Source organism: Pelecanus crispus, chromosome 14 (assembly GCF_030463565.1).
Source record: "Pelecanus crispus isolate bPelCri1 chromosome 14, bPelCri1.pri, whole genome shotgun sequence".
NCBI classification, from domain to species: Eukaryota; Metazoa; Chordata; class Aves; order Pelecaniformes; family Pelecanidae; genus Pelecanus; species Pelecanus crispus.
Window position 1 is genome coordinate 4,880,074 of NC_134656.1, and position 12,181 is coordinate 4,892,254.

Genomic DNA, 12,181 nt, shown 5'->3' on the forward strand with positions numbered 1-12,181 from the left:
GAAACTTCATTACAGCCTGGAATGTTAATATAGAGTTCCAAATGCATCATAAATTACTGGTTTCTTCAATGATGCATGGGCCTGTCCTGCTGTGGCCAGCTGCAATTTTAATATTTTCTTAAGAAATGAAGAATTAGCAAATAATGGCATGATCCTGAAATTACTGTTCTAGGGATCACAGTTTATTAATCGGCTAAAAAGTATAAAGACATTACTCACCTCCCACAGATAAATGATGCAGTCAGTCCTTTTTTTTTTTTTTTGTGGAAACAAATCCTAAATGCTTATTTTTTAGTAGATCCATTAATAAACAATTCCACTGACCTACCTTTCTGCAACATGACAGGTCTGACAGTCAATGAAGGAATTACTATATGTAACTGGCAATTTTACCATCAGAAGCATTATTTTGTATACAACTAGTACCTTGTAACAACTTAAAAATGATATTCAGTGTTTGAAAAGGGTGAAATAAAAGCACTTGCAATATTGACTGATGGAGATCCTTATTTGGAGCTTACTATTTAACAACAAAAGAAGAAAAATAAGTGGACTATTCAAATGGCTAGAGAAATCCGGGAAACTGAGAGGCCACTGTACTTTTAGTTTAACAGTACATTTTGTAAACGATCTGCAGTAGCCATACATTTTTTGGAATTGAGAACAGAGTATTGCTAGAATTTTGGTGGGCTTCAGGAATAGTCCAGTCCAACCAACGAGTTCAGTAGTCCAGTTTAATGGTTCCATTGATTTCAGTATGACTGCATTGAAATAGAATTTTCTTTGCTTAATCGCTTATCAAAGCATCATAAAAAACTGCACAGCAGTTCTGCTGTGGGCGAGACGCTGGCCGAGGAAATATTGCACTTCATGTATTAACGTGTCTCTCTTCACTGAGGTCTGAAGGTCCGTGTGGTGCGTTGTGTACCAAAGATGAAGTGTTTGCTGTCAGCACTGAATAATAACAGGACAGTCCTGGAAATAAAGCTAATAAAACATTCTGCAGCAATTAAAAAAAAAAATTGCATTTTGTCATATAATTTTCATATAATGAAAAGCATGAAAATGTGGAGATTCAAGCAGCTTGAATACTCAATTAATAAACATTTCAAAATAAGTTAAATTATCATTATGACCAGCACAATGAATCTTTCTCACTCGCCCTTTTTTTCCCTCGATCTCTCTAATTGTAACCTCTTCTGCAGTCTTTTGAATCTGTACTAGGTTAATTGTAAAAGCATTTAATGTAAATAAAACACACACGAGACAGTTCAGCTGTTTTCTAGGATAGCCATCCAAAGCCTTGCTTGCCAAGAGGCAGCAATACTGAGCAATATTGTGCAGAAGTCTATAATTTGCTCTATAATAACCTCAGTTTGCTTTATTTTTTTATTTCTTCTGGCCATGAGACGTGTCAGGAGTTTTCACGGGCAACCCATTGCCTAGAACTAATTGGTTGGAAATCACAGTAAGGGAAGAGTTTCATTGTTTTCAACCATAATATTAACAACTATTAGCAAAGGGAAAGAATAATGCAGAATAATTATTAATTGAAGAAAACATTCAGAGCACATGAAACATGGTGAAACAAACTATTAGGTCCAATTATGCCACTTCTGTGAACATTGTTATGCTATCTTTAATGAACTCACATTTGAAAGCTCAATTTTGTATTGGGCAGTGGTTCAAAACCCAGAGATACATCAGTCCCAAGCACTAACTCACAGAAAATTGTTAGACTCTAACCGACTGACAGCACTTCCCACTGCAATCTGGGTTTACCTTAAAGAGCTTCTATTCAGCTCTGCTTCAAATCCAACTTCATTTAACTAAGGAAATCTAGCAAGGTCACAATGCAAGATAGTCTGCCTGCAGACACCAGCCATCCTTTAGTCTATTATACAACCATACATATGAGATTTTAAGAACAAAAATGTCAGATACCTTCTGTAGCAACAACCTTATCAGACAGAACTGCCACAAAATCCAAAATGTTGACTTTGCAATTACTAAACCATGATGTAGTCTGTTTGTGAAGACTACTGCTTGAAAATGTGACTATGAACTTGCATTTATCCTAGTGCAAAAATATAACTGGAAGAACTAATATAACCAAAACTATCGCTGGACAGTGCACTGTGTCAATTACAGAGCTGAGAATTAAAGCTACAGAGAGAAAAAAAATGTGCTTTGGTGAGGAAGTCATCTGTAGAGTTACAATTAACATGAAATTTATTGCCTCTGCTTAACATCTGTTTTATATTTATTCCTTCTGATAAAAAATTATATCCTGGATCCAAAGCTTCAACTTCCAAAGTTGCAGAATAAATGTTAATTAAATATTTGATATAAAGTCTGTAAAAAACCCACTAAAATTACTCAGCTAACTTAAAATAGGACCCAGCAAAATACAAAGGGTGGTATCAGATTCCATAATGAAGTCTTTCCGTTCCCTTGAACTCTTTGCATTTAATGTGAAATATAAAGGACTAACTTTTATATTTGTTTCCCTCTGGTATAAACAGACTGTGTAATGAGCTGCTGTGTGATCGGAACTGAATGTCACTCGGAAGGCAACACGTTCACAGCTCACTGGTGGCTTTACCCCTCTTAATCTCCACCTTATATCTGAGATGTTCTCTCCCTTTTTCATGGATGCTCATTATGTATCTGTTATTCATTCACTTTGCTGGGTTCGAATAAGTATGGACTTCTAGATATGACATAATCTACCAAAAACTACTAGAGAAGTGAATGTTATTTGCTGAAAAGCCTCATGCTCCTGAACAGCTTGTCAGTCTGCTAGCTCCTCAGAGGTCTGTTTCCCCATTAGTGCACATTTCCCCAGCTGAAGATTTAAGGACTTTTTCCCACTGTCATAATAAAAAAGAGGAAAAGGAAGCAGGTGGTGTCATTTCTAAAGTCCAAGTGTTTTTAATGATCATCCTCTATTTCTTCAAGTGCAGAAATTTCAATTCCGATTAATATGAAAAAATGACAAGCCATTTACAGACAGACCTCCATTCTCCAAACATTCTGCTCTGAATACACAATATGTTTTCCTATATAATGCATGCACCATATTTCAATATTAATTATATGCAGGTCTGTTTTGGGTCACATGCTAATTATATCTATTTAGAATTTACCATGCTACTTCCAATAATGTGCTGTCATTGTGTCCTGTTGTTTTTCCTTGCCTGAGGCAGAAGGAAGCTACAATAAACCTGAAAATATTGGCAAGAAAGGTTCATTTTAAAACATACGGGGGAAAGCTGCACTAAGGGCCCTGTCCAATGCTCATTGAAATCAACAGGAATCATTATATTAACCTCAAGGGAAAATGGTTTGAACCTGTTAAATGTCTACAGTTCTATATGACGAGCTATGTGCATCTCTCACAATATAATGAAATGGTTATGCTAGAACCATCTGTAAATAATCAAGGAAACATTCAGCATTATGCCAGAGAGGATATGCAAAGAGCAATTTGAGCTTTTCTGATTCTGAGATGGTTAGACTGGTACTAAATAGACACACGATAAAGAAGAATCAAACCCTCTGTTCCCAACCATCTCAAATGTAACTGTTTCGTATGTTAATGTATAGCATTTTGTGATCACTGGATCTGTGTATCAGGCAATAACAGTGGGGGTTTTTTATGACTAACTGCTGCATGCTATTGGATTCAGAGATGTCACATTTTAAAAGTTTTGCTGTATTACAAGCACTATAGATATCAGCACGTTTGCCAAACTTGTTGACTGTGTTTACAATTTCCTTTTATACCGACTGGTATAAGTCGGTCTGCGTTTACCAGCCCATGGTATCTTCCCTGTATGCGGAATACTTAAAGTGTTCTGCACAAGTCACAACCAAAGCTAAATGGTGTTTCCTTCGTGCCACCAGCTTACGAACACAGAGACAAATTTTCAGCAGAGAACCTCACTGCATATGTACAATTATTAATGCTGAAGATTTGCATCTCCTTTCAAGAAATAGGTGCCTCCGGGACTAAACATAGATAACGCACAGAAAAAATGCAGGCACTGAAGATAAGTATCTTGGACAAAATTATGCCCCTCAAGTTTCTTAGCCTTCTAAATTGTTAGTGCTACATTACTAGTCAGCAATGACACAAATCAGACAGAGTCAGTGACTTAAGTCCAATATGCAAGAGACTACCTCATCCAAATTTTCATGCATCCTTTTAACCCGTCTACTGCTGCTGTCAGTCCTTTTACCTTCTGTGCCTTTCTGGCTCACGGACACATCAGGACTACTCTAAACAGAGCACTCCTCTCACTGCTTTGGTGGTGCCTGTAAGTAGCCTGACTCCTAGAAATAAAACTCACAAGACAGAAACATGAAATGGCATTTACATGTCTGTATCTCACCATGATTTTTTTTTTATCTATAATGAGATGTTTTCAGAATAAGAAGAAAAACGTTAACATTTAGCCCACTAACTGTATTTTTTTGCTGGTAGGTCTCAGCAGAGAGCAAACTGATATTCAGGTTCAGAACATGAATTATCTGAAGCCAAATGTAATTTTATTTTGGTGGGCCAACAATCAATAGAGCAAATGCACAGTCATTTCAGTAATTGCCACAGCTTCATGACAAATACTTACTAGAAACTCATGGCTAGGTAATCTCAGCATCCTGTATTACAAAGGTGCTCAGGACAAGATCTTTAATGTGTGTTAGCTCAAGTGTTCAGAGACACGTGCAAATTAAGCAAGCATGTATGCAATTTTTTTTTTTTTTTTAATATCTAAGGTCATAAGTCAGATTGTCTCGTCTTGTGCAAAAACCTTATAGTGGAAAAAGAAGTTTAAGTCTGAGACTTTTGCTTTACTTACCTACATAAAAGCTAGCAGGGCCCATCAAGTTGGTAAAACCACGTATGAGAACCTGAAGACACTACTCCCAAGATCTAAAGGCATGAGACCACCTTCTCATATGGAGCTGATTGCCTCCAGTCCTGCAAGACATCATCGCTGTAGGATGGAATTAGCTCTGCCTCATGAAACTGCAGTAGCAGCAGTAAATCCTGCTTTGCTAACTGTTGAGCAAAAGCTCCCCACTGGGGTCTGTCTGCTTCTTCCGTACCTTCTGGTCTCTTGCTTAGCCCAGAGGACTTTGTTCAGCACAAAACACTGGGAGAGTAGATGGAGCATTCCTGTCTGTAAATGGAGGAAGAGATGTTGTTATTATAAAAATGATCTAGATCAGACTGCCAAATACCTCAGTCCATAACTGATCTTCCAAAGACTAGATGGTCTGGCCCGTATTCCATGGGAGCAGCTTAGGGTGGTCAAAGGTGCTGTATAGATTTCTGTTGTCTGACGAGGTGAGGAAGAATTCAGACTCAGAAATGATGCAGGAGAGATGAAATGCCAGCAGGATGCTTCACAGTTCCAAAACCTAAAAGCTGCATCCCTAATATGAAAAATGTGGCTATTTTAATATGAAATGATCATGACTTTTAGCTCTAGTTCACCATAGCATTTTGGACCCTTCAGGAAGACTGAACACTGCCCTACTTGGGGAGATTCATGGCATTTTTAGGGCCTTTTGAAGCTCATGTAAGACCTGACATTACTCTATTTTTAAAATGCCTTTTGGGAAACAAAGGGCAGTGCAATCACCAATTGTGAGGAGGATTACAGAGGAAAAAAGTAAAAAGCACATTTTTCAAATGTATATGACTTAGTAATCCACTTTCTCCTAATTTGCCACAAGAGGTGAAATCCTGTTTTACTTAGATACTTCTTTTTGCCAATGGCCATTCGTCTCAGAGTTTTCAGTTATGCAGATCAGACACCCGGGAAACTGAGAACATCTTCATTTCCTTTTTGTTCTGAAATAAGAAATATCCTTTATAGTATCTGAGGGAACCTCTGAAGTATGAGAGAGACGTTAGATACCATTTTTCCTTCGAAGGAAAGCTATTCTTTTATATAAAGGCAAAAAAACCTCCCACATTTGAAGAGTGTTCAATCAAAACAAACTTAGCCTTGAGTGTTGTTGGGAGAATAGAAATTTCTTCTGCCAGAAATCTTTACTAAAGGTAATGCCATCTTTAAGCATCCTTTTTCAGAAAGAAAAGAGTAAGGCCTTTGCTTGTAGTATAATTGCAAAGGTCCCAAGAAGAAAGTGAATAAAATATTATACATATGTTTTTGCAGGGTAGGAGATGGAAAGAAGAAAATAACTCTGGTTGAAAAAACCCCAGCCCAGTCATAATTGTACATTAAAGAAACATTGTCGTGTACCTGTCCGTACAGGAACAACATGACTGCAGTTGGTCAAACCCAAAGAAAAACAGAGTTCATTAATCTGAAATGAGAGCAAGAACTCCTACAAAAGCGCAAAGATACCTTCAAGTAGCAAGCGACTGATGGCAACCTTTGGAAATTGTTTTCAAACCTCCCACTGTGAACATGTAAGTTCAGAGTTACAGACGATTCCTAACACCTAAAACAGGAGTATTGTTAGCTTGGTTCAAAGTGTCAATGTGCAAATGCAGCCAGTATGCTTGTTTTTTTTCCTTGTTCACAGTTGTCTCAATCTGGAGCAGAGTTATTTTAGTTAGCAGAGACTAGACCCAAAATATTCATGGCAAAACCTTCCTTTAGACCAATCTTACAGCATGGTATCTTCAGTGAACTAGATTATCTTCTGCATCCAGGTTATGCTGCACTCAGCAACAAGAGGGGACCTTTGGAATCTCTCCAGTTTGTGTCCTTGCCTAGCCACAAGCTAATGCTGTATTTTAGTATGAGCATCATGGTATCACCTGTGCCATCCTTTTTACACTTGCCTGATCTTCCTGTTCTTAATGCTGATGGATCTTCAACAGTACAGGCCATGGGAAGGAAAACTTGCAAGCTGGCTAGACTGGGTCCATACCTGTAAGGGTTTGCACCCCATTTGAGAGAATGAAGGACTTGAAGACAGTTTATGCCTCTTCTGTCATGTCTGACCACAGAAAAGACAGAATATTTGTCCCATTAATTAATGACCAAGTCCAGAATAAAATCTCAAGCTTCCTCTGCCCACAAGCGGGGTAAGAGCGGACATGGCCATTCAAGGCACCCAGGTACTCATACTTTTAGCTTTCACGTTTACTTATTCTGACTGCATCCACAAAATGGATAATGAAATGCACGAAGTGTCCAAGTAGACTTATGCCTGCAACTCTCCAGATTTGCATATGTGGCTGCAATAACTGTATACGACTGAAACACAACTCTCTTCTGCAAAATGCAAGCTTTACACAGTTTTCCTAGCCCATTCTTAACAGAGATTCTTCATTTTACACTGTGAGCATGCACTAAATTTGTTCTTGTTAATTAAACAGCATAACTAAAATTTATATTGCAAATATAATAATCGGACTGTTCTTTCCTGAAATGGTTGTTCTGTGTACCAAGGAATTTTAAATTAAAAAAAAAAATCCAATCTAGCTGTGTTTGGCCACGTGTAGCCACATTAACTTAAAAAAAGAACAAATAATGACTGATTAGCACTTACGTTTCCAGTGGGTTTGCGATCTTCCATTTTTCTGCTCCCATGCTACTGAGTTTGAACTGCTTCCCTACAAGCCTGTGTATAGCAAAGTATGAGTAAACATTTTCAGAATACATCTCTCACCCTGAGGATCCACACTTGATTTTGATATAAAATGTTATTAACTTTAGCTCCTAGTACAAAAGGTCTTGATCAATAATTGTTTCTACCTGTCTGTCTTATTTCTGTGTATCTTCTAAGACACTTTTGGGCTGCAGCCAATACATTTTGGTTTGTAAGCACATAACAGTGTATCATACACCTCAAATCTGTGTGGGTTTATCTTATCTTTTCATTAGGTAGAAGATGTCAGGTTTTTTACCTACATAGATTAGATTAGTTTAAGGTCACCCTGAGAGAATAAAAGAAAAGAAAAAAAAGAAAGAAAAGAAAAGAAAAGAAAAGAAAAGAAAAGAAAAGAAAAGAAAAGAAAAGAAAAGAAAAGAAAAGAAAAGAAAAGAAAAGAAAAGAAAAGAAAAGAAAAGAAAAGAAAAGAAAAGAAAAGAAGAAGAAAAGAAAAGAAGAAAAGAAAAGAAAAGAAAAGAAAAGAAAAGAAAAGAAAAGAAAAGAAAAGAAAAGAAAAGAAAAGAAAGAAAAGAAAAGAAAAGAAAGAAAAGAAAAGAAAAGAGAAAAGAAAAAAGAAAAAAGAGAAAAGAGAAAAAAGAAAAAAGAAAAAAGAAAAAAGGAAAGCATAAAGGGGGAGAAAAAAAAGAATAAAACAAAATGAAAGAAAATGGAACCCCATATATTCTAACATAAGTCATCCTGTCATCACAACTAGCCACCTCTTCATATCATTCTTACTGATTTTTCAAGTCTAGGAATACAAGAAACAAAACTAGACAACCTTAAGGGGGATCCTCTGAACACCTGCCTATACACTATCTCTTAACTGTTCTTCAAAAATACGTTGTCACCATTTGGCCATAATATTCAAAAGGTCAACTAGTATAGCCAGATGATCCTAAATATCTCATTCAGTGTTTAATTCTTGAAGAAGCAAAATCACTGCATGTTTTTTCATTTATTCCCTTTATTGACCACAGTGGAAATACCATCAGGTGTGAAAACAACACAGAGACTCAGAAGCTGGTAGTTTCCGATCTTGTATCTTGGAGTGGGCTATATGTAAGATTTTAGTAAGGTGACTCATAAGTATACCAAAATAACCAAAGGGGTGAAAAATTCACTTGTTCTGTCATCAACTCAGTTAATATTAAACCTGGAGGCACGAAGTATCACCTTCAGGGTGACAATGAGTGAGGCGACCCCTATGAATTCCCCAATGACACCATGCTATCAATGGGGTTATTAAACATACCATTGCTAGTACAGTCTGAAAGCAGTCCTGGGGCTCTGAATCGGATTGGATTAAGAGGGAAGTGGCTACCAACATACTAAGGCAGCCAAGGGTGTAAGTGGGAAGCATGAAGACAGTCCCCAGAAATTGTAAAATTAGCAAAAGTTAGTTTCAGTAATGAATAAGCATTCTGGTGTCTTGGCAGTCATCAGTGGCTCCATATCTCACCCAGTCATTCAACTCAAACTTACAAATAAAACTTTCTTGCTGCATTCCTTTACTTGTCAAAAATTCTAAACTCAATATATTTTCATCACCCATGGTGGACTACCTTAGTCAGAACGCACCACAGGGTGCATATTTACTGATAGGTACGATAAGAAAAATATAACTTTCTGCAACAAGATTGTGAATATATATATTAAAACAACTCTCTTTGGGAGTGCAGAAAGAGTTGTGAGCAAGCTGTCCACAGGCAAAGAAAGCAGGAGCCACTCTGCCACCTGCATACCTTTAAACTTTTATCTTGAAAGGACTGAGCAGGAACTGCAAAACAGAATGAATCACACACAACAGAGAAAACATTTTTAAACTCATAAAATCTATTTCCTGGTACATTATACTTTTGCCATAGCTACATTTTAGCTAATTTCTGGGTGAATTATATTCTCATAGTGATCTGCATTCAGAACATTAGTAAAACATTAAAAATTCTTCAGGGTAAAATAAAAATCAAAGGAGTTTTTGGCTGTTTGGAAAATAGTACAGAAAAAGAGGGAGTGGTGAAGAAGAAAATGAAGCATGCCTGGAGGTGGCGGGAGAGGTAACTCTTCTCTCTATTCTGGTTGATAAGGGAACACTGCATTTCAGCCTTCATTCTACTCATTTAACGTTTGAGGCAACTTTCTGAGACAAAACATGAGTCTTTGAACTCTTCGTTGTTGAGAGTTAGTCTCTACCTCACCAGGAAGGGCAAAGAGCTTCCTCATAAAGATGTTGCTACCAAGACACAAATATCATCAGTTGGCTAATTGGGTGGGAGAGGTTAAGGGAGCAGGGCTTACACAGAAATCCTGTTGCACAGTAGGAACTGGCGTTTCTTGTGTGTGGTGCTTTAACCACAGATCAGACCATTTGTTCAAAGAGGTGAAATCCGCTTCTGTAGAAAGAGTCATTCAAGTCCTGTACGAATCTTCAACCTGTAACCTCTAACTCAAGCTTCAATGGACTTAATTGGAACACAGCCCTAAAAAATCATCTAGCACTGATATGTTTTTAAGACCATATATTTAAGACCATTATGCTTAACACATTATATTTAAAAGAAGTTCTGCAAAGTACATGATTTATATTAGATTCTCTCTTTCTCATGATCTACATTGTTTCACAAGATCTGCGCTAAAGATGGAATTTTGGAGGCAGAGCGAGTGGGAGGCTGTGCATAGTTTATTCAAAAAAAAGTTAATTAGAACTGAAATTATTCAGCATTTTGAGTCAAATTTGGCAAATAACTTGGGCTGATTAAAAAAAAAAAAAGTGGGACTTAGGTGGCCATTCACAAAACTAGCAAGGCAGAGAAGTCTGCATACCTACCATGTCTCGATGACGTTCATCTCAATACAGGGACATATGGGTTCAAGTCTTCCTTCTGCTCCGTTCAGAGCAGGATTTTGGGAAGTGCAGTCTCCCATGTTCCAGGTGAATGCCTAACCACTGGTCTATGGGTGACATCATCAGCAACAAAGATTCCTATCTCATATGAAAATAAAGAAAAAATCGGTGATATTTTGAGTTGAAATACTCAACTGGTCTGAAACAAATGAAAGATTCCAATTTTTTATTTGGTTTGTTTCCTCTCAAGTGAGATAATTTCACTCCCTCCTTTCCCTTAAAGTTATACCTTATAAGGCATTTACCTTCCTTTCCAGGGTGAGCCTCCTAATTTCCACAAACGGATTTCTCATTTATGGTCTTAAGTGGGATTCATCTCACCTGATTTCAGATCCCTATAATGGACAAAATATCTTTTAATTTAATCCTCCTGAGATCACTTTTATGGAGGCTTTTCCATATATCTGCTGTCCAAAAAGGTGAATCACATGTAGGTGGCCTACTTTCCCCAGTAGGCTATCAGGGGTGGTGAGTATTTCCATGGTAGTTATCTATGTTTGGTGACATGAATCCCATCCTTGATGGGATCCTTTTTCCCCACCTCAGAATGATATTAAAAGCAAACATAAACCCCTTTCATAATCCTGTGGCTTTGCTCTGACACCAAGACACTTTAGAAAACAGACAAATTGGTAACTAGTTATTCTAGCCCTCCTTTTGATTTCATAAATGCAAATTCAAAATACTTATCTGCTGTATAAAGACTTGGCATGTTTAAATAACTATTATCCTTTAAATATATTCCAGTGATGTAGGAATCATTATTCTAACAGATAGAATAGGCATTAAATCCACAGGGGAGTCATTAAAAGATGGCTATTTCTCTCTGTTTGACCGAAGCAGCAGTTGTAATGTATTTATTCAGGATTTAGCAAATGGAATTCAATTAGAACTGAAATGGTGTTAAATTGAGTAATTCCTATTGTATTTGTCTGACAGACAGGAGTGGCATGACCTGAAAAGTTAAAAGGAGCACTATTCAGCCAGGATCCCTGTGTTCTGTAGCACTTGTTGACAGAATGTCACTAAACAGGTATATATCCTGCTTAACTTCTTAATCACCTGCTTAACACCTGCAGTAAAAAATAAGGACCAAACAACATTTATTGACATTGTGTTATAAAGTCACACCTTAATAGGAATAATCTCCTTTATCCATAGTGGCTGAAATAGAGCTTGAAATTCATTGTATTACAGTCGTGTTTGAATCAAAGTGTTCTGATATTCTATTCTATGCAACAAGAAAGAATTAAGTATTATACAACATCTTGTTTCTCTGGAACAGTTTTTATTCAGGGACAATGTGATTTTAAGGTATGCAGCAAAATGTTGTCTTTTCTTTTTAACATAGTATGAAGGCATGTGTATTTAACGCCTTCTATACAAGTGCGTGCATCTACACACATAAAACGTAGAAAGCTACAAAGACGTGCAATGCTTATAGATGAAGAAGCTCAAGCATTGAATATACTGTATATAAAGCAGGATATTACATATGATGTGGTATAGGTGAGTGTCATAAAACAAGGCAGGTACATGACTTCCTTATTTTTGTAAAACCTCTTCAACGTGAACAGATGGGGCTGGGGTGGCATTTCCTGTGATTATCCATGGGGAATGCAGCCTGATGCC